We start from the raw sequence: 22,186 nt of genomic DNA, 5'->3' as shown, positions 1-22,186 counted from the left end.
AAAGGCTGAAAAAAAAAAAAAAAACAACCTGGAACAAATTATCCAAGGACTGTGGGACACCTGCAGAAAGTATGTCATATGGGACTATCAGAAGTAAAAATCAAGCAGGAAAAAACAGAAAAAATATTGGAAAACATAATGACTGATAATTTCCCAAAATTAGTATCAGATTAAAAAAAACCCCACAGATCCAAGAAGTTCAATAGAAAAACAAGCAGTATAAATATGAAAATAAAAATACACCTAGGCATATCATTTATAAAGTACACAGGATCAAAGATTTACAAAAATTCATGGTTCGATGTGACGGCTCATGCCTGTAATCACAGCAGTTTCAGGGGGTGAGACAGGGAATCACTTGAAGCCAGGAGTTTGAGACCAGCCTGGACAACAAAATGATACCCTAACTCTACAAAAAATAAAAAATTTTTGCCAGAAACAATAGTAGCCTCTCCCTGTAGTTCCAGCTATTCAAGAAGCTGAAGTGGGAGTATTGCTTGAGCTTAGCAGCTGTAATCATGTCACTGCAATCCAGCCTTGATGACAGAGTGAGACCTGATCTCATGAAAAATAATAATAATTTAATAGAAAAAAAAACTTGAAAGAAGACAGAAGGAAAAAAAAACAGCAAATGTACTTGTTATAAAAAGAATAAACATAAGAATTACATCTGAATTTTCTTCACAAACCATGTCAGCAAGAAGAGAATGAAATGAAATATTTAAAGCATTGGGAGAGAGAGAGAAAATAACAACAACAAAACAACAAAACTCACCAAGCTAGAATACTATAACTTGCGAAATTTTTCTTCAGAAATGAGGAGGGGCCAGGTGCAGTGGTTTATGCCTGTAATCCCAGCACTTTGGGAGGCTGAAGTGGGCAGATCACCTGGGGTCAGGAGTTCGAGACCAGTCTTGCCAACATGGCAAAACCCCGTCCCTACTAAAAACGCAAAAATTAGCTGGATGTAGTGATATATGCCTGTAATTCAGCTACTCGGGAGGCTGAAGCAGGAGAACTGCCTGAACCTGGGAAGTGGACGTTGCAGTGAGCCAAGATCATGCCACTGCACTTCAGCCTGGATGACAGAGTAAAACTCTGTTTCAAAAAACAAACAAAAAAAGTGAAGAGATAATAAAGTAGTCTACGGCCATACCACCCTGAACGCGCCCGATCTCATCTGATCTCGGAAGCTAAGCAGGGTCGGGCCTGGTTAGTACTTGGAAGGGAGATAATAAAGTCTTTCTCAAATAAAAATTGGAGGAATTGTCTGCCAGTGTATCTTTTTTGCAAAAAAATGTTAAAAGAAGTTATTTACAGAAGGAAAATGACATAGGTCAAAAACTCACTTATGTAAAGAAAGGAAGAGTATCAGAGAAGAAATAAATGAAGGTAAAATGAAAACTTACATTTTTTCTTATTTTTAATTAATCTAGCAATAAGATGGATAGAGAATACCATTAATCAATGGTTAAAAAAAAAAAACCTGGATATATAATATAATAACATCAGATTTCACTAAGATCTGAAACAAGTTGAGGATATAGTCTATGACCACTGCTTTTTGAAATTGCACTGGAAGTCCTAGCTAATGCAATAAAGCTAGAAAAGAAAAAGTATTCAGATTACAAAGGAAGAAATAAAGATGCCTTGGTTTTCAGATGGCACGATGATCTATATAGAAAATATGAAAGAATCAATAAAAAATTCTGTAACTAATAAGCAATTTTTATAGAGCCATAGGACACAAGGTTAATATATAAAACTCATACTTTCCTATACACCAGTAGTAAAGAAGCAGAACTTGACATTAAAAGTACCATATACATTAGCTCACCTAAAAATAAAATAGTTGAAATAGATCTAACAAGACATGTACAAGATCTAGCATGAGAAAAACAAAACTCAGAGAAAATAGCTCAAAGAACTAAATAAATACAAAGATATTCCATGTTAATCAACAAGAAGACAGTATTGTCAAGATGTTAGATCTTCTCAAATTGGTGTATTGAGTCAATAAAATCGAAATCAAAATTCCAGCATATTATTTTGTGGATATCAACAAGCTCATTCAAAACTTTATATTTTGAGATAAAAGACCCAGAGTAACCTACACAATACTGGAGAAGAAAATTAAAAGTTAAAGGATTGATACTACCCAACTTCAAGTCTTACTATAAAGCTATAGTAATCAAGACACTGTGGTGTCAGTGAAAGAATAGACAAATAAGTTGATGGAACAAAATAGCCCAGATATAGACCCACATAAATACAATCAACTGTCCTTTGGAAAAGGAACAAAGGCAATAATATAGGGAAAATGATTTTTAACATATGATGCTGAAACAACTGGGCATTCACATGAAAAAAAAATTTCATCTAGATACAGACCTTAGACCCTTCAGAAAAATAAACTTTAAATGGATCATATAACTAAATGTAAAGCATAAAGCTGTAAAAGACTTACAAGAAAACATAGAAATCTGGATAACCTTGGGTTTGGTGATGATTTTTTGTATACGATAAAAAACACATGATCTATGAGAGAAGTAGTTGATAAGCCAGACTTCATTAACTTTTAAAAATTCTGCTCTGTCAAAATCATTGACGAGAAAATGTAAAGACAAACCATAGACAGAAAAAAAAATTTGCAAAAGACATGTCTGATAAAATACTGTTATCCAAAACATACAATGAAGAGCTGCTAAAACTCAGCCATGAGAAAAACAAACAATTCAACTAAAAACACAGACCAAAGACCTTAAAAGACACTACCCCAAAAACAAGATATACAGATGGCAAGAAGCATATGAAAAGATGTTTCACATCATATGTCATCAGAGAAATACAAATTAAAACAGCAATGAGATACCACTACACAACTCTTAGACTTGCCATTGTCCATAATACTGACAATACTAAATGTCAGAGAACCAGGAATTCTAATTTATTACTGGTGGGAATGCAAAATGGTACAGCCACTTTGGAAGACAGTTTGGTGGTTTCATATAAAAGTAAATGTGCTCTTACTACATGACACAGAAATCATGTCCCCATAGTATTTACCTGAAGGAGTTGAATGCTTATGTCCACACAAAAACCTGTGCATGAATGTTTATAGATGCTTTATTCATAATTGTCAAAACTGGAAGAAACTAAGATGTTCTTCAGTAGATGAAAAATAAACTGTAATATATCCAGAAAATTGACTATTATGCAGTGCTGAAAATAAATGAGATATGAAGCCATAAAAACAGATATGTAATCTTAACATCTATTGCTAAGTGAAAGAAGCCAATCTGAATAGTTTACATACTATATAATTTCAATGCTATAACATTTCTGAAAAGGCAAAATCATGGAGCAGTAAAAAGATCAGCGGTTGTTAGTAGTTAGGAGGGAGGGAGGAATAAATAGATGGAGCAGAGAGGCTATTTAGGGAAGTGAAACCACTTTGTATGATACTATAATAGTAGATATATGTTCTCATAAATTTGTCCAAACCTATAGAATGTACATCAAGAGTAAACTCTAATGTAGGTTGTGGACTCTGGGTGATAATGATATGTCAGTGTAGGTTCCTCAATGATAATAAATGCACCACTATGGCGGGGGATGTTTATAATGTGGGAGGCTCTGCAAGTGTGGGGGTTGGGGACATATGGAAAATCTCTGGTACCTTATGTTCAATTTTGCTGTGAACCTAAAACTGCTTTAAAAATAAAATCTATAAAAAATGCATGATGTCAGTGAGTAAAACTAGGGCCAAAATACATGTCTACATTGACACAGATTTTCACTCTATATAAGGAAAATATGAAAGTCTAATCAGCTAATCTGTTTTTGGTTATCCTTGTTCCTTAATCATGCTCTAAATGATTATTTGTTTGGGATGTTGTGGAGATTTAAGATATTAGATAATACAGTGATCTAAAGGACATTTAAGATCACTCTGAGCCCTGACTTAATGATAGCAGAGTCATTATTTTACTAGATCTCAAATTTATTTTTATTTTTATCTTATCTTTCAGCATCATTTTTGAGTGTTTTATATTTTTAACGCTTACTGGAGCATAATAGATATTTCAAGAAATTTCCAAACCTTCAAATGGATACCAGCTCATTAGCTGTACATGATTCTGATTTAGTCAATATGTTGATAAAGGGAGACATAATTTTTTCTCACCTAACGGTATTTTCCTTGAGGTCCATGCCGTATGTATGTTATCATAAAAAATGATTGACTATCTCAGGAAACAATAGAACAGGACAGAACAGAAGAGCTTCAGTGGACACAGATGTGAAAACAAACTAAAAAGACCAATGTTAAACATGAAAGCATGATAACAGGAAAGAAACACAAAAGAATTCATTAAAGACAAAAAAGTACAGTTGAAGAAAATACTATCAAAGAATGAGACAGGATTAAAATTGAAAGAGAAAGAAACCATCAAAAGGGAGAGAATGTGGCATAGTAGGTCAGTGCAGCTCACATCAAGTGATTGGAGCATGTCTGAAAACAACTGGAAATGCAAAACTGATAAGAGGCAGTGCCTTACATTAGAATTTGCATTAAAATTAAGCCAGTCACCATAAAGGAAAATAATTTTAACAGGGAAAAGTAGCCCTACAAAGGAAAGAGCAGCTTCTATGGGAATTTACAACAGGAGTTCTAAAGACATATGATACAGATAATGTGTCCTATAAACAAAGAGAAGCTGCAGAAAACATGCAAAGGTCAGTCCACAGGCAAAGAGGAGGAAGGACAGTGTTGGGTCCAAAAAGAGCACTGTAAAAACAGTGATAATAAAGAGGGAAGGAAGATTGAGTTGGAAAAAGCTTTTGAAGATTACTGAAATATAATCTTTTTACCAAAAATACAAAAAAAAAATTGGCTGAGTGAATTTCTTTCATAGACACGTACACATGCATGCACATGCACACACAGACACCCTACACTAGAACAATCTACCCTTTCATTTAAATTGCAGTCTGAACTCTGAATTATCACTGGTTACCTAGCTAAGGCAGAGAATTATAACCATCTTCTCACCATAACCAAATTCTATTGTGAAACTTGAAACTTGGGGAATGACTCCAACTCCCCAAGCAAGATGGTGCTATATGTGAATGTAATCTATCCATCAATTCTACATTAAGTCTCAAATCACTATTCTATTTCTGTTATAATGGGCCTCTAAAAAAGTTGAAACACAAAGCAAGTGTTTAGAAGAATACGTAATAAAGTTCTTTTATTTGAACCTTTACAGTTCAAAATGGACGTCTTATCTGACTTATAAATCTGTCACAGTGTTTTACATAGAGCCCAAGATCTCAACACTAAACACTTACCCTTTAGTATTTAACTGCGCTATTAGAAGCATATATAGAAGATCAACAAGCAGAATTGTGTAAGTGCCTTATCCATGACATTAATAATATTCGTGAGAATGTGGGGAAGTATGCATTTGCATACACTATCAACAAATACTAATTCATACAAATAATCTGGAGAACTATTAAGCAAAACCTTTAGAAATGTGAATCAAAACCTTTAGAAGTGCTTAACTTGTTTGACTTAACAAGCTTCCTTTTAGGGATTTAAGAAGAAAAAAAATCAGCTTAGTGTTCAGAGGCATATATAAGGGACATACACTACAGGGTAGTTTATATTAACATGAAAACAATCTAAATGTCAATTGAAAGGGGACAAGTTAAATAAATCATGATATATTTGCGAATAGAAGAGTATGTAGCTTTTCCAAGTGATGGAAGTAAAGCAAAGTAATTGCTGTAGCATTATATCTATGAGATATAAAATGGAGAAAAAAATGCATTCTATCAGGCAGTTCAATAACATCATCTTATTTTGTGATTAAAGAGACTTTTTTGCATATGCAAAGGACAAATCTGGAATATAAATAAACCCATGCTATCAATATACTTTTAAATATTTTCTGAACATCTAAAATTGATTCTGTCTTACTTCTGTAATCAGAAAAAATTGTCATATTCATTTGATAAAATATGAAAATGCCATCAGAGATTCATTTGTTTTGACAGGAGGACGTAAGTAATTTGAAGACAGATACCAGATATTTTAGATCAATTCTAAAATGGAAATATAGGATTAATATATTTTTACCTTCATACTAAAAAGAAGAGTTGGAGTTGTGAAAGAACGCATTCTAAAAGCCATGAGACCATATCATCAGTGGCTTACATAAAACCATGTTTTATAGAATGTAGCAATGATGAACGAGGTACACATGGATTCCATTTTTACTGTGTTTCAATAAATGCTTAGAAATATAGCTGGGAAAACCCTGTCAGAATCTATTAGTGGTTTCACTAACGCAAATGTTAAAAACTTATTCCAGATGTAAGGATAGGTTGACTATATTATCAGATTCCTTACCCAAATTGTTGAGATATTTACTTTAAATTCCAGGGCCCATCATCCTACATTAGCTCATGTTTTAACTGCTATTATTTTTATTAACTTTTCAAATGATAATATAATTAAATTTTAAAATTACATAACTGAAATTATGATATCTAGTTTCAGATTTACATGTGTATATACATAGGTAAATTTCACTCAGTAAACTTGTAATTTTTAAATGATCTGTGAAATCATGACTGTTAAATTCTCTTCTATTAACTTTAGAGAAGCTAGAAGAATCTTCACATACTTGAGGTTGCAGGCAAAGTAAAGGAAAGGTCCTAGAGCACTTAAGAAAGATTTACTTCCTATTTGACTAAAATGAACCCTGTTAAATTATGAAATGATTTTTTCCTTTCAGGGGAGTCTTTCGTAACTTTTCATCTTGATTTTCAAAAATGAAAACTATTACGCCCAATTACATTAAAGAGGTTATAATTATTTTTAAATGCATGAATGTACATTAGTAAATAATGAAAGCATTTATGGCTTTCTTGCTCTTTAGTAAAGACATATAGATATATTCTTTCCTCCACATATATATGTATACATATGTGGAGGAAATATTGTGATCATATAGATTATATATGTCATACACACATATATTGCAATCATATAGATAATATATGCATATGTATGTCATAAAGACATATATACGCACACACATCACCACATATGTGGTGATCATATAGATATGTCTTCATGACATATATACATACATATATCATCTATATGCTCACAATGTATGTGTGTGTATATATGTCCATATATATGAAATATATATATAAAATATTTTGATTTTTCATTTAAGTGGATATAAATAAATATTGAATGTCTATACTGAAAAACATAGTCTTAGGTTATATTGTTCTTGGAAAATGGGGCCCATTAGAAAAAAATATTAGAAATTAAGTAAAACAGGGGTGGCACCAAGAGGGCTGAGAGGAGACAACACTGGAATGCAGCTCCCAGCAAATGAGACGCAGAGGGCTAGAAGAATTCATGATTCCAAGTGAGGTGCCAGGTTCATTTTGAGGGAACTGGAAGGACTCTGAAAGTAGCCCAGGGAGGGAGCCAAAGCAGGGTGAGAGCCGCCCAGGGAGAATGAACCAAGACAGAGTGGGGCACCTCCCCACCTGGAACATGCAGCAGCTCGGAGTGTCAGGGGACTTCACTCCCTCGGTGCTCTGATTCAGATTCTGTGCTTACCTCATCCCTCCTGCAACCCATAGTCCATGAAAGCCCCACCAGAACTGCGGAGTACTGTGGGTTGTGGATTCAAATCTGAGTGACAGCTCCTGCCTGATACGCTAAGTCGTCAGCTGGACTAGGGCTGAAGTTTGAACTAGTGCCAGCAGGACAGAACAACGCATCCCACAGAAAGAGGCAGAGTTTGAAAGCAGGGAAATAAGTCATAAAGCCTGGCAAGCCCCACCTCCCACAAAACTCAAACTGAAACCCACAGGGAGCTTGGTACTGAATACACCAGTTTTACCCCAACCAGGAAGATCAAGCTCAGGGAAGGAGAGACACCATTGGGAAGGTGGGGCTAATGTCACCTGCAAACAAACCCCTGGGGAAGACCACCCACCTAGCAACCTGACTGAATTCTAGGCAGCCCAGCAGTGCCTCTACAGGCCAAAAAAGATATAGCTCCAACTGCAACAGAAAGGACATCCACTCAGAGATTTCTCCTGAAATCACCAACTTCAAAGATCAAAGGGAGATAAATTCATGAAGATGGGAAAAAAACAGCGCAAAAAGGATGAAACCTTCAAAGACCAGAACACCTCTTCCCCTCCCAGGGATCACACCTCCTCACCATCAAGGGAACAAAACAAGACAGAAAATGAGTGTGACAAATTGACAGAAGCAGGCTTCAGAAGGTGGATAATAACAAACTTCTCTGAGTTAAAAGACCATGTTCCAACGCAATGCAAAGAAACTAAGAACGTTGAAAAAACGTTAGATGAAATGCTAACTAGAATAACTAGCTTAGAGAGGAACATAAATGACGTGATGGAGCTGAAAATCACAGCACGAGAAATTTTAAGGCATGCACAAGTTTCAACAGCTGAATTGATCAAGCAGAAGAAGAGATATCAGAGATAGAAGATCAAATCAATGAAATAAAATGAGAAGGCAATATTAGAGAAAAAGAGTGAAAAGGAATGAACAAAGCCTCCAAGAACTATGGGATTATGTGAAAGATCTAATCTACCCTTGATCGGCATAACTGAATGTGATGGGGAGAATGAATCCAAGGTGGAAAACCCTCTTCAGGATATTATCCAAGAGAACTTCCTCAACCTAAAAAGGCAGGCCAACATTCAAATCTAGGAAATACAGAGAACACCACAAAGATATTCCTCAACAAGAGCAACCCCAAGGCACAGAATTGTCAGATTCACCAGAGTTGAAATGAAGGAAAAAGTCCTAAGGGCAGCCAGAGAGAAAGGTCAAGTCACCCACAAAGGAAAGACCATCAGATTCAAAGAAGATCGCTCAGCAGAAGGGAATGGGGACCAATATTCAACATCCTTAAAGAAAAGAATTTTCAACTCAGAATTTCATATCCAGCCAAACTAAGCTTCATAAGTGAAGGAGAAATAAAATCACTTATGGATAAGCAATTGCTGAGAGATTTTGTCGCTACAAGATCTGCCTTACGAAAACTCCTGAAGGAAGTACTAAACATGGAAAGGAACAACCAGTACCAGCCACTACAAAAACTTACCAAATGGTAACTAAACATAGAAAGGAACAACAAGTACCAGCCACTCTAAAAACATACCAAATAGTAAAGAGTATCAACACAATGAAGAAACTGCATTAACTAATGGGCAAAACAACCAGCTAGCATCAAAATGGCAGGATAAAATTCACACATAACAATATTAACCTTAAATGTAAATGGGCTAAATGCCCCAATCAAAAGACACAGACTGGCAAATTGGATAAAAAGTCAAAACCCATCAGTGTGCTGTATCCAGGAAACCCATCTCATGTGCAAGGACACACATAGGCTCAAAATAAAGGGATGGAGGAAGATTTACCAAGCAAATGGAGAGCAAAAAAAAGGAGGAGTTGCAATCCTAGTCTCTAATAAAATAAACTTTAAACCAACAAAGATTGAAAGAGACAAAGAAGAGCATTACATACTGGTAAAAGGATCAATGCAACAAGAAGAACTAACAATTCTAAATATATATGCACCCAATACAGGAGCACCCAGATACATGAAACAAGTTCTTAATGACCTACAAAGAGATTCAGAATCCCGCACAATAATAGTGGGAGACTTTAACACTCCACTGTCAATATTAGACAGATCAATGAGACAGAAAATTAACAAGGATATCCAGGACTTGAACTCAGATCTGGACCAAGGGAACATAAAAGACGTCTACAGAACTCTCCACCCCAAATTCACAGAATATACATTCTTCTCAGCACCACATCACACCTACTCTGAAATTGACCACATAATTGGAAGTAAATCACTCCTCAGCAAATGCAAAAGAATGGAAATTATAATAAACAGTATCTCAGACCACAGTGCAATCAAATTAGAACTCAGGAATAAGAAACTAACTCAGAACCACACAACTTCATGGAGACTGAACAACTGGCTCTCAAATGTTGACTGGATAAACAAAGAAAGTAATGCAGAAATAAAGATGTTCTGCAAAACCAACGAGAACAAAGACACAATGTACCAGAATCTCTGGGACACATATAAAGCAGGGTCCAGAGGAAAATTTATAGGAAAAAACGGCCACATGAGAAGTAAGAAAAGATCTAAACTCAACACCCTATCATCAAAATTGAAAGAGCTAGAGGAGCAAGATAAAAAAAACAAACAAAAAACAACAACAAAAAAAACCAAAACCTCAAAAGCTAACAGAAGACAAGAAATAACTAAGATCAGAGCAGAATTGAAGGAGATAGAGACACAAAAAAATCCTTCAAAAAATCATAAATCCAGGAGCTGGTGTTTTAAAAAGATCAACAATATAGAAAGACCACTATGCAGATTAAGAAAAAACAAAAGAGAGAAAAATCAAATAGATGCAATAAAAAAGATAAAACAATATGTCCATATACATGAAATATATATATGAAATATTTTGATTCTTCAGTTAAGTGGATATAAATAAATATTGAATGTCTATACTGAAAAACATAATCTTAGGTTATATTGTTCTCGGAACAGATTACACAGAAATACAAACTACTATCAGAGATTACTACAAACAACTCTATGCACATAAACCAGTAAACTTGGAAGAAATGGATGCATTCCTGGACACTTGCACTCTCCCAAGCCTAAACCAGGAAGAAGTCGAAACCCTGGATAGGCCAATAACATGGGCTGAAGTTGAGGTAGCAATTAATAGCCTACACACCAAAAAAAAGCCCAGGTCCAGATGAGTTCACAGCTGAATTCTACCAGACGTACACAGAGGAGCTGGTACCACTCCTGAAACTATTCCAAACAATTCGAAAAGAGGGAATCCTTCCCAAATCATTTTATGAGACCAACATCATCTTGGTACCAAAACCTGGCAGAGATTCAACAAAAAAGAAAACTTAGGGCCAATAACCATGATAAACACAGATGCAAAAATCTTCAATTAAATACTGGCAAACCAATTGCAACAGCAAATCAAAAGGCTTATCCATCACGATCAAGTAGGCTTCATCCCAGGGATGCAAGGCAAGTTCAACATACACAAGTCTATAAACGTAATTCACCACATAAACAGAACCAAAGACAAAAACCACATGATTATCTCAATAGATGCAGAGAAGGCCTTCAACAAAATTCAACAGCACTTTATGCTAAAAACTCTCAAGAAATTAGGTATCGAAGGAACATATCTCAAAATAGTAAAAGCTACTTACGACAAACATGCAGCCAATATCATACTGAATGGGCAAAAACTGGAAGCATCCCCTTTGAAATCTGGCACTAGACAAGGATGCCCTCTCTCATCACTCCTATTCAATATAATATTGGAAGTTCTAGCCAGAGTAATCAGGCAAGAAAAAGAAATAAATGGTATTCGATTAGGAAAGGAGGGAATCAAATTGTCTCTATTTGAAGACAACATGATTGTATATTTTGAAGACCCCATTGTCTCAGCCCCAAATCTCCTGAAACTGATAAGCAACTTCAGCAAAGTCTCAGGATAAAAATCAGTGTGGAGAAATCACAAGCATTCCTATACATCAACAACAGACTTCAAGAGAGCCAAATCAAGAATGAACTGCCATCCACAATTGCTACAAACAGAATAAAATACCTAGGAATACAACTAACAAAGGATATAAAGGACCTCTTCAGGAGAACTACAAACCACTGCTCAAGGAAATAAGAGATGACACAAACAGATGGAAAAACATTCCATGCTCCTGGTTAGGAAGAATCAATATTGTGAAAATGGCCATACAGCCCAAAGTAATTTATTGATTCAATGCTAATCCCCATCAAGCTACCTATGACCCTCTTCACAGGCTGGAAAAAAAAGACACCTTAAACTTCATATGGAACCAAAAGACAGCCCTCATAGCCAAGACAATTCTAAGTAAAAAGAACAAAGCTGGAGGCATCACACTATCGGACTTCAAATTATACCAGTATAGTACAGTATAGTATAGTATGGTATGGTATGGTATGGTATGGTATGGTATGGTATGGTATAGTATGGTATGGTATGGTATGGTATGGTATGGTATGGTATGGTATAGTATGGTATAGTATAGTATAGTATAGTATAGGAACACTTTTCCACTGTTGGTGGGAGTGTAAATTAGTGCAACCATTGTGGAAGACAGTGTGACGATTCCTCAAGGACCTAGAATTAGAAATTCCATTTGACCCAGCAATCCCATTACTGGGTATATATCCAAAAGATTATAAATTGTTCTATTGTAAAGACACATGCACAGGTATTTTCATTGTATCACTGTTTACAATACCAAAGACCTGGAACCAACCCAAATGTCCATCGATGATAGACTGGACAAGGAAAATATGCCACATATACACCATTGAACACTGTGCAGCCATAAAAAACGATGAGTTCCTGTCCTTTGTAGGGACATGGATGAATCTAGAAACCATCATTCTCAGCAAACTGACACAAGAACAGAAAACCAAACACCGCGTGTTCTCACTCATAGGTGGGTGTTGAACAATGAGAACACATGGACACAGAGAGGGGAGCGTCACACACTGGGGTCTGTTGGGGGAGAATAGCGGAGGAACAGCGGGGGTTAGGGAGGTTGGGGAGGGATAACATGGGGGGGAAATGCCAGATACAGGTGACAGTGGGATGGAGGCAGGAAACCACATTGCCAAATATGTACCTATGCAATAATCCTGCATGTTCTGCACATGTACCCCAGAACCTAAACTGCAATAATATATATATTTTCTTAAAAAAAAGAAATTAAATAAAACACTAACAAAAATATATATTAGAAATTAAATAACACACTATCAGAAGAGGGAGTTGAAAAGGTCAGAACCCGGGCGAAAAAAGGTTAAATTATTAATAAAGAGACATATAAGAGGGATAAGAAATAGTACGAGCATGAGAGGACATAACCCTAATTGATTTAAATTAAAGATGCCCATCAAACTCCATTCATATGTTCTGGGGACCTAAGGCCAAATCTACTTTTATTTAAGTCTTTTCCCCTTTAATTCCTTTTCTATCAAATAGGACCATCCCATTTAAACAAGTATGCTTTTTTATCTTTGGTCTCTAGTTATTCACAGTTTTCTTACCTAATATGTAAGATCTTTGTGGTTTTTGACAGGGTGAAGGACAAAAACAATACTCTTGATGCCAAAATGTGAAATTATACCTTGTTCAATCTGTTTAGTTTTGAATATTCACTTGTGAACCCTGGACATACCAAGAGGCTGAGTATTCGCAGGCAGAGGCCACAAGATCTGAACTGAAGATTGGGTCCCTCTTTTTCTGTGTATGTTTATGGGTGTGTATGAGTGTTTGTATTGTTGTGATTTTCTGTGATTTGAGTTGCCATAGTGAGCACAGAGGGGTCACAATGTTGTCACAGGAAAAAAATTATAACATGTTGAAATGAGAAACAGGTAACTTTTTTTCTCATGATTTTTATTACTCTTCCTTAAAATATTCTCTTTTACGTAAGTTGGAATTGTTCCCAATATTGCTCCTGTATTGTCTGCATTAATTAATATAAACAAACTCTCATACAATTCTGTCTCTGTCATTGCTGTATTGTCTAGAACCACAAATACCTTTGGTCACCAAAAAGAGCTTGTGATAATGTTAAAATGTCCTTCAAACTGTATACCTACAACCTCTGAGATGAGGTGTTATTACTCTTTTTGTCTTTAGGAAAATGAGAAATTTCTTAGAATTTTCAGCTTTTATGTTGCTGTCCACCCCATGATGCCAGTGCACCTTCCTAATCCAAAGCAATGTAATTCTGACTCATCCAGCAGGTGGAGTTAGGTCACCTAATCTCCACTAAATAGCAAAGAATATGTGGAGAGGATACTGATGTGTAACAACCTGGCCTACATAGATAGAAATGCTTATGTTTCTATGTCAGGAAAGTTTAAATCATTCTGTTCCATCTTTCTTGAACTGATTGAAAAATCTATGATAGTTTGATCATTAGCACTAAAATATTTATTTGAAGGCGCTCCAAGTCAGCCCTGTCTAATCCATCAGAGTAAAGAACAGAAAAAGGGGCATTTCTTGTTTCTGCTAATTCTTGAGCTCTTCCTTTTTTATGAGAGTGCATTATGTGTCTGTTTAGAAAACAATGTTACCATATATCCATAAATCCAGGAACATATGAGTGTAAATAGAGTCACACGAGCTCATAAGACAGAAACAAACACACACCTAGCATTCATCTCCGTCACTCATCAACACATATCTTCCACATAGGGCCCAAAGCATCTAGACTTTTACAACCAAGCAACCAACCAACCCAAACGCCATTTATGTAGGGTGTGTTCTGAGGTGGAGTAGAAAGAGGTGCACATGGCTGGGGGTAAGATGTTTAAAGACAAAGAAAACAATGAAACCCACATGCATTCTGGAGTAAATACTATATAGGTGCCTGGTAAGAATCATGAATCAACTTCTAACAACAGCTGTTGAATGGAAACACCATCTCCCAAATTTTTCTTAAGAAACTAAAAAAAACTCCACGGGTTAAACATTTCTGATTTATTGCCTCTTCTTATCTTAAGGCTACTGTAGAGGATGATATGTAAAATATGCTCATGGGACCTAAGGAATTATCTGGTATAGGTCAAGGTGGGGGAAAAAAAGAAAGATTTAATTACAGAAGATATATAATCTCAGTTTTATTGCCTCTAGCTGCTTCCTTAGCAGTGCTTTGTACATAATAAGAGCTTATTCTATTTTTCTTACTTGGGAGGCAGAAAATTATATCATCCTTCTATCAGAAACAAAACAAATTCACTTACTCTGAAATCTTATTCCTCAAGTATGTTAAGTTGAGGGTTAGATATGGGATACAGAGGAAATAAAGATGGAGGAAGTAATTAATATTGCTTTACAAATGTTTTTCATATACATCTATTTCTATATACATAAAATATGTATAAAATATTTGGCCAAAAATTCATTGTTCCAGCACCATTAATTTTTTAGAGTAAGGCGTTTTATTTATGTAGTGAGAAAGCTGGAATTCTCCTACATTGGGTTCTTCTCCATCTAAACCTCTATACGAAGGAGTTTTATAATTACAGCAATTCAAAAAAGAAAAACAACCAGAATGGACATAAAGAACTGCACAGAAATAGGAGATGACAGGTTTACATATAGGTCAATAGTTTAAACAGAATTTAAACAATTTACTAGTAAGTATTCTTGTCAGAGACTGTTCTGAAGCTTCTTGGTACAGATTTTTTTCCTCGTCTCTTCCTGCTCCCTTCTATTAGATAGCTTCCTCTTCTTTATCCAGACAACTATCCCTTACAGCTTCTGTCTTTGCATTGCTCATTGGATGGTGAGTATTTCTTCCAAAGAGATTACCCTGAAGACTTGTTTCATTCACCTTCTAGGCACATGACATGACTTTCACATTTAGCAAACTTTCATAATGCTTTTAGCTGTGGAAAGTTATACAAACTAATTTATGTCCAGGAAGCAAACAGATTAACTTAATGCCCTGCCAAGGATATTAAAGGGCATTCAAAGTCATTCTTTAACAACACTAGGAAGACTATTTAAAAATGAACCTTCCCATTTCAGGCAAGGCTATGATTTTATTCAAATGAAATCTATTCAACGGAGATTTCCAGGATTTGGAACTGCATAATATAGTTAGTGTTAATCTTCATTTGATGACAATCAGCCAACGCCGGAAATGGGAGAATAGGGATGGCATTTTATGTGGTTTGATATTTTTATGTGGGAAGACAGTGTTTTCAATCAACAGGTGTGGTCTTCTAGGTCTGTTCTTACAAGAGCTTCTGGCTGCTGTCCAGGTTACTCATAAGCTGCACCTGTCAGATACCAAAGTCTTCCATCTACCCCTCAGAGAGAAAGAGAGAAAGAGTTGTTTTGACTCTTTCATTCTTTTATACGTTTCAATTTAAAATGTTTATTTTATCCACACAGAGGCCCAGATTTCTTTCAGAGAACAAACTCATTACCAGTGTCGGAACTTGCAAAACCTGTTGTTGAGTCTGAAACACACAAGCTTACCTAACAGCTTCCTCCCCTCCCTACACCCACCCACTTTCAACTTGTTTCCAATATACACCAAACCTTCTCATAGAGCTTTGGCAGGACCTGCTTTATGCATTGCTGTAGTTCAAACAGAGCAGAACAACAAAGAAAGAATCTTTTTCCACACGGAACTGTGAGTGGGGAAAATTATTCCCCAATGGACACACCCTGAAAAACAACAGTAAAGAAAGTGGAATAAATCGAACAGAATACTGCTTAAAAGCTCACACACCCACCACTTTTAATCTTTTCCCTCTCTCACATTTTTTGTGTTGTAGCCTTTTCTTGGTCAGTAAATTTTCCCATGACATTCCAAAAATAAAGCACAAGATCAGACATTGGAGAAGAGATGCTGTAAGTTATAAAGAATAAGAGGGACAACAGAAATGCATTTCTGTAAGTAAAATCTTTAGTTCTGTCTTTAGCGTATGATCTCAAAGTAAATACAGGTTCACAGAAAATATGTCCAACATATCATGCAACTCATTTTCCCACCCCTAACAGATAAATATCAATGGAATTTATTCTTATGGCTCCTGGGCAGAGTTGACCAGTATGGTTTTTTTTCTACATTCTTTTCTTCTGGTGATCCCATCCTATAAAAATTATCTGGCTTCTGACAATTATTCCAAAGTCAACTGGACAGCAGCTTTAGGATAATTCATCTGTCATAGATACTGAAATATATTTTTGGGTCTTGTCTTCAGTAAAATGTATTGCCTGGGTGGTGGCACCATGTCAAGTTTTCTGCCTTTTGCCTTCAAGTCCCTACCTTTGGCCATACTCTAATTTGAGCAGGTGAGTGATTCTAGCAAGATTTAGCAAGATATTGGTCTACAGTTTTCTTGTTGTGAGTGGATCAGTTAACAAGGCCTGCAATTATCTCCCCAGCAAACAACCTCAGTGATTACCACCAGGCACTCTGAAGCATTTAGATAACACCCTAGGATTTTAGAAAAAGGAAAAGTCCTAGGACTCTTTAAGTGGTATCAGGTTTAGTATTTAGGTATCATAGTAAATGAATGGGGAGCTGTAATTACTGTTTTTTCTTGCTATGAAATAAATCTTCCTTACCTAGCTTTAATTTAAAATCAAGGTACGTAAATGACCTTTATGTTGGATATTTAGATACAATGTAGTCTTCAAATTAGAAACAAGGCTTTCATTAATTTCCAGACACAGAATGCTTTTCTGCTCATTGTTTGGGCCTTTCATCTCTGTGAGTCGTTTTAGACAAAACCAGGTCTTTTCTGAAGAGAAAGAGTTTTGTAAAAAGCCAAGTGACATAAATCAAAAAGAAAAGACAGCTATCTTCATCTGAAAACGTCAAGAAAAATCTGGTCAATCATTTCTTCTGGACAATTTACAAGTGGGTGATCACATCAGGGCCACTAAAAAGTGACTCCTAGAAATTAAATATACCCGTTTAGTTAAAGCATGATTTTGTAACTACTAAATATTAGTGGCAAAGTTAAAGCGAGTGCATTTTTATGATAAGAAGTTTATTGATTGGACTGGGGAAATGTGGGGATGTGGAAAGATAGAGAGAGCTCTGGAGGGTTAAGGGGAGGCTGGGAGATGTGGAAGAAGAGAAATGTAAATGAATCTATGGACGCTGACACCTGTTCTATATTCAGCCACATTTATAAAATAAAAATCAGAAACTTCTACAACTTTCTGCTTTCATTGCACTTATTTAAGAAAAAAAATACATAAACATTTCACATCTAATGTCTTAACCTTGCTAATCATAGTTCTCTGCTTACCAATAATAGGATCACACAATTATTATTATATGTCACCTATGTACATTATTTTACTCTGCTTCAAAATGGTAACAACATAATGATAGTTTTGTCAAGAGTTAAAAATATTCATTAGTCACAGCTAGTTACAAAAGAACAAAAAGTTTTCATTTGTTTTTCTGAACATATAAAAATATAACATTAAATAACAAGGGCCATTTATGGTGTTAAGAAAAAGAAAACTTTTGGTACTATAAATTATTTTTATAATTGTGATCACCTATGTCACCTTTCTTTTTATTTCTAAGACTGTCAAATCGTGTTCATTTGTGTAGTTAAATTGTAATGCATACCTCTTACCATTTGATATTCCTGTCTGGCTCAGAGAACCCTCTAACTCCCTAGTGGCTCAATAAAATCTTATTTGTCTCATCTAATCAAAGGATTTCAAGCCAAAACCCTCAAGCCAAAAACAATGTGACAGTACTCTCTAAGCTCTGGACATTTCAGTACAATACTTCCTTTAGAAAAGACAAAAAGGAAAGGAGGCTTCTCTTCCCTGTTCCTGTCTTTGCTGTGTTGCTGATCAAAGACAGGAAGCTGAGTGTCTAGAAATACCTTAGTAGACTGGATTTATGATGAAGATGTTTTTCTTGCTCTTTTTGGTTATGAGAATTTGGAACTTTATATCTATAGAAACAACATTCCTACCAATAATATTTAAATCCAAAAGTTTCTAATAGAATTTATATATAGGTCCTAGATGACAAATTCACCAACTTATAAATAAAAAGTTCATCTCTACATTTCCCAATATTTTCTTTATTTGAATACATAATAATATAATATTATAGGAAGCAAGGATGGCAGGAAAAAGTAAAAGGACATTTTCTCTAGACTAATTTTGGTTTTGCTGGATTACTTGTGTGTAAAGTTATATACAAACGTACATTTATTACCAGGTGAGGCTCTGAGATACATATACTCTGCTTTTATATTTTTTTCCTTTATTAGCCTTGAATTTACCTCAAATTAAGTTTCTGCTGAATTCAGAACTGGGAATGTTGGCCAGGATATGCAGCATGATGATCTTAGCAATGAGGAGGACAACTATTAATAATGGTGAGATGCTACCCAGTTTTTCCTCCAAGGGAGTAAAAAAAAAAAAGAAAAGAAAAAAGAAAAAGGACTGAACCCATGATAACATCTTTATTCCATCAGTTTATTCTCTATGAAATTCTTCATTCCTGGCATGAGCCAAATCCCTTCAAGGTGGGAAGCTCTTCGTGAGGAGAAGAGAGGTAACAAATACCTCCTTGTGTCACACTTGACTTCTTCCATCAAACTATTGCTTTCACAAAAGGGGAGTGGAGTCTTGGAAGCATTTCTTGCAACCCTGCATGGCCATTTCTAGTCCTCTTTGGAAGCCATATGTAAAAGGATGCCATCAGATCTCCTCTTCCCTTTTTTTTCTTTCCATGTATTCATAATGCCATGGCAGTTTGAATTTGAACAAAAAAAGTTAACAGCCAAGTCAGCTGCCAATTTTTAACATCATTGAATTGAAAGATTATGTCAGGATAAATAATATAAATAAAAGTGACATATATGTGTACATATATATATTGTGTAAATGTGCATAATAACTCAATCATCTGACTTCACTAGATGCTGGAGATAAATGAAGTTGAGGACTGTATCTTTAGGCACCTGAAGTCAACACAATAAATGGTGTTTGTGAACCTCTCATTCTTTAACGAATTCATTGTATCACCGGCAATGAAGATTTTTTTTCAAGTCATCAGATTGTAGTAGAGCTGAATCAAATCAAGTTTTATAACAAATGTCCTTGCTTTTAATTTTCTATGAAACCATCCTTTCAGTAAGACTTTAATAATTTTGGCAAAGCTATAGAATTGATAAATATTAAAATAGTGATTCTCAGGCAAACAGGTTTGAGTCATATAATTGGCTTTGTCTGCTGTCTCTTCATTCAAGTCACCCTCTCTTCCTCTTTCACTTGGTCCTACTGTTATATTCTCTAATACCAGATGCCCACTTCGTTTGAAACTTTTGTGACAAGTCACCACACTATTTATTGTTTAAAACCCTATGAGAGAAAAATCTATATCTTTGGCCTATTGTAAAATAATTTGTTAAAGGACTCACTAATTTTTTAAGTTGAGCAGTAAAGAAGTTAAAATCATTTGTGTTTTTCCTCACTAATAGACATAATTAAAATAAATAAAATAATTTAGGGCTGCTAATGCTTCAATTTTGTTCCATCTGCCAAATTAGTTTATAAATTAAGATTTGAAGAAAATAAGGAAACAATAATTTAAAAAAGGTAGACATTCATAATTTTTCTTTTTTGTTCTTTCGGTTCTGATGTCATAGAATACTATAGGTATTCAATTACTGAATAGAAAACAGAGGTCACAAACTGCTACATTTGGGTAATTCCATTAAATGGCCACCTGCTGAGGATAGTGCCGGCTATTCTCCTAGGCAAGTTTAAAGGTTGCTCTCCCATATTTAGATAAAAAATGACGGAGATCTAGGAGATAGTGGATTTACTCTGAACTTTAAAACACAAGGAGGTAGCTTAAAACAGACATGGATTTGACCCTTAACCAGGTAAAGCAGAGAATCATAAGTTGCATCAAGTTTTCTGATGGGAAAAGTGACCACAGCAATCATCGAGGAGTATAGGAGACCTGTAAGCCACATACCAAAACCTAAAATGCAATAAAATAAATAAATGGGGGGGAAAAAAACTTAGAGGGGAGGAGCTCAGATCTTCATAAGAATCTATACTAATTTGTTTTAATTTCACCTTTATGTTCCTTTAAGTTTTGAAGATTTACCTTACTTAATCCCGAGCTTTATCAGGAGGAATCTAAGAATATTAAGATGTCCTTTATAATGTCACTTGCTGCTATTGTGTTCTAATAATTTATCTTAGATCTTAAAGCTGAATTTTCTCTTTTATGAATTTTGTTGTAAGTATGGACTCTGATATCACACAGGTAGGGCAGAGACACTTCTTCACATACTGTGCAACACTGGACAATTTAGTTATCCTTTTGAAATCTTATTTTCATCAGCTATGATAGAGAAATGAGACAATAGCACCTATGTTACAGGATCACTGTAAGGAATAAATAATTACTTATTCTTACATTCAATAAATACTAGGTGCCAATTTTAAACAAGGCATCGTGCCAGGCAATATAAGCACAATAAGAAAAACAAGATTCTTATCTTCTTAGCATTATATTTTAGTAGTTGAAAGAGAAAATATGCAATAGCAAATATAAATAAATATAATAATACATTATCAAATCTGATAACTGTAAGAAACAAATATTTTAATGTGAGTAGGCAATACTGGGAAATACTCTTAAGAAAGTAGGAAAATGAGACTGCAAAAGGAAATCCACCAATATAGTGTGTGCTATTGGGTAGTTTGCTTCTGTGGAAAAACTGGAGCTTAATACCACTAGTGAACTCTAGGTGCCAGTGAAGAACATTATGTCTCAAGAGCAATACCACATTGGGATCACAGGAGCTGGAATACTTTTACTATCAACTTTTATCAATCACTGGTAAAGGGATGCTGAGTAAGTATGAGTTTTATTTGGTAATTATGATCTGCTCTGTCCACAAATAGAGTAGTTCAGAAAAGAGAAAGGGGAAACAGAGAAATGAAGGGTTCTATGGGAGGAAATATGTCAGAAAAGGACTAAAATAGAAAGTGATATTTGAGCTGTTGACTAAATAAAGTAATGAGGTGACTCAGGTGAATATCTTCAGATGACCTAGGCATAGAAAATAGAAATTCTAAGGTCTTGATGTGAAATCATGCTTGGTATGTTTGTGACATAGTAAGAATGCCAGTATGGGAGAACATGACTATTGATAAAGATAACAAGGTCATGATAAGGGCTATAAGATTTACCCTAATTAATAGAAAGATTCTGAAAGGCTTTTAAATAGAATGATATAATTGAACTTACATTTTTAAAGGATATCTTTGTTTAATCATTATTAAAGGTAAACCATCAGGGAATTAGAATAAAAACATCAAGACCAACTAGGAGATTCTAGTTTATATTAGGAAAGAGGTTCTTAAACTTTTAAAAGTTAAACTCTTAAAAATTATTGAGAACTTCAAAGAAATTTTATTTATATGAGCTCTATCTATCTACCACTTTAGA

General features: G+C 35.1%; 1 long non-coding RNA gene across 1 annotated transcript in view; it reads left to right on the top strand.

The window, feature by feature from the left end:
• The window catches only part of LOC116565531, a 99,531-nt gene extending 80,397 nt beyond the window's left edge, over positions 1-19,134 (top strand). Inside the window, exon 2 of the long non-coding RNA XR_004275488.1 lies at positions 18,981-19,134. This is a non-coding gene — a long non-coding RNA (uncharacterized LOC116565531). The remainder of the gene's footprint in view (positions 1-18,980) is intronic.
• The last annotated feature ends 3,052 nt before the right edge of the window (positions 19,135-22,186 follow it).

This window comes from Sapajus apella, unplaced genomic scaffold (genome assembly GCF_009761245.1).
Source record: "Sapajus apella isolate SASKATOON/1434 unplaced genomic scaffold, GSC_monkey_1.0 scaffold40, whole genome shotgun sequence".
NCBI classification, from domain to species: domain Eukaryota; kingdom Metazoa; phylum Chordata; class Mammalia; order Primates; family Cebidae; genus Sapajus; species Sapajus apella.
Note: the sequence above shows the minus strand (reverse complement) of the source record. Positions and strands in the feature narration are given on the sequence as shown.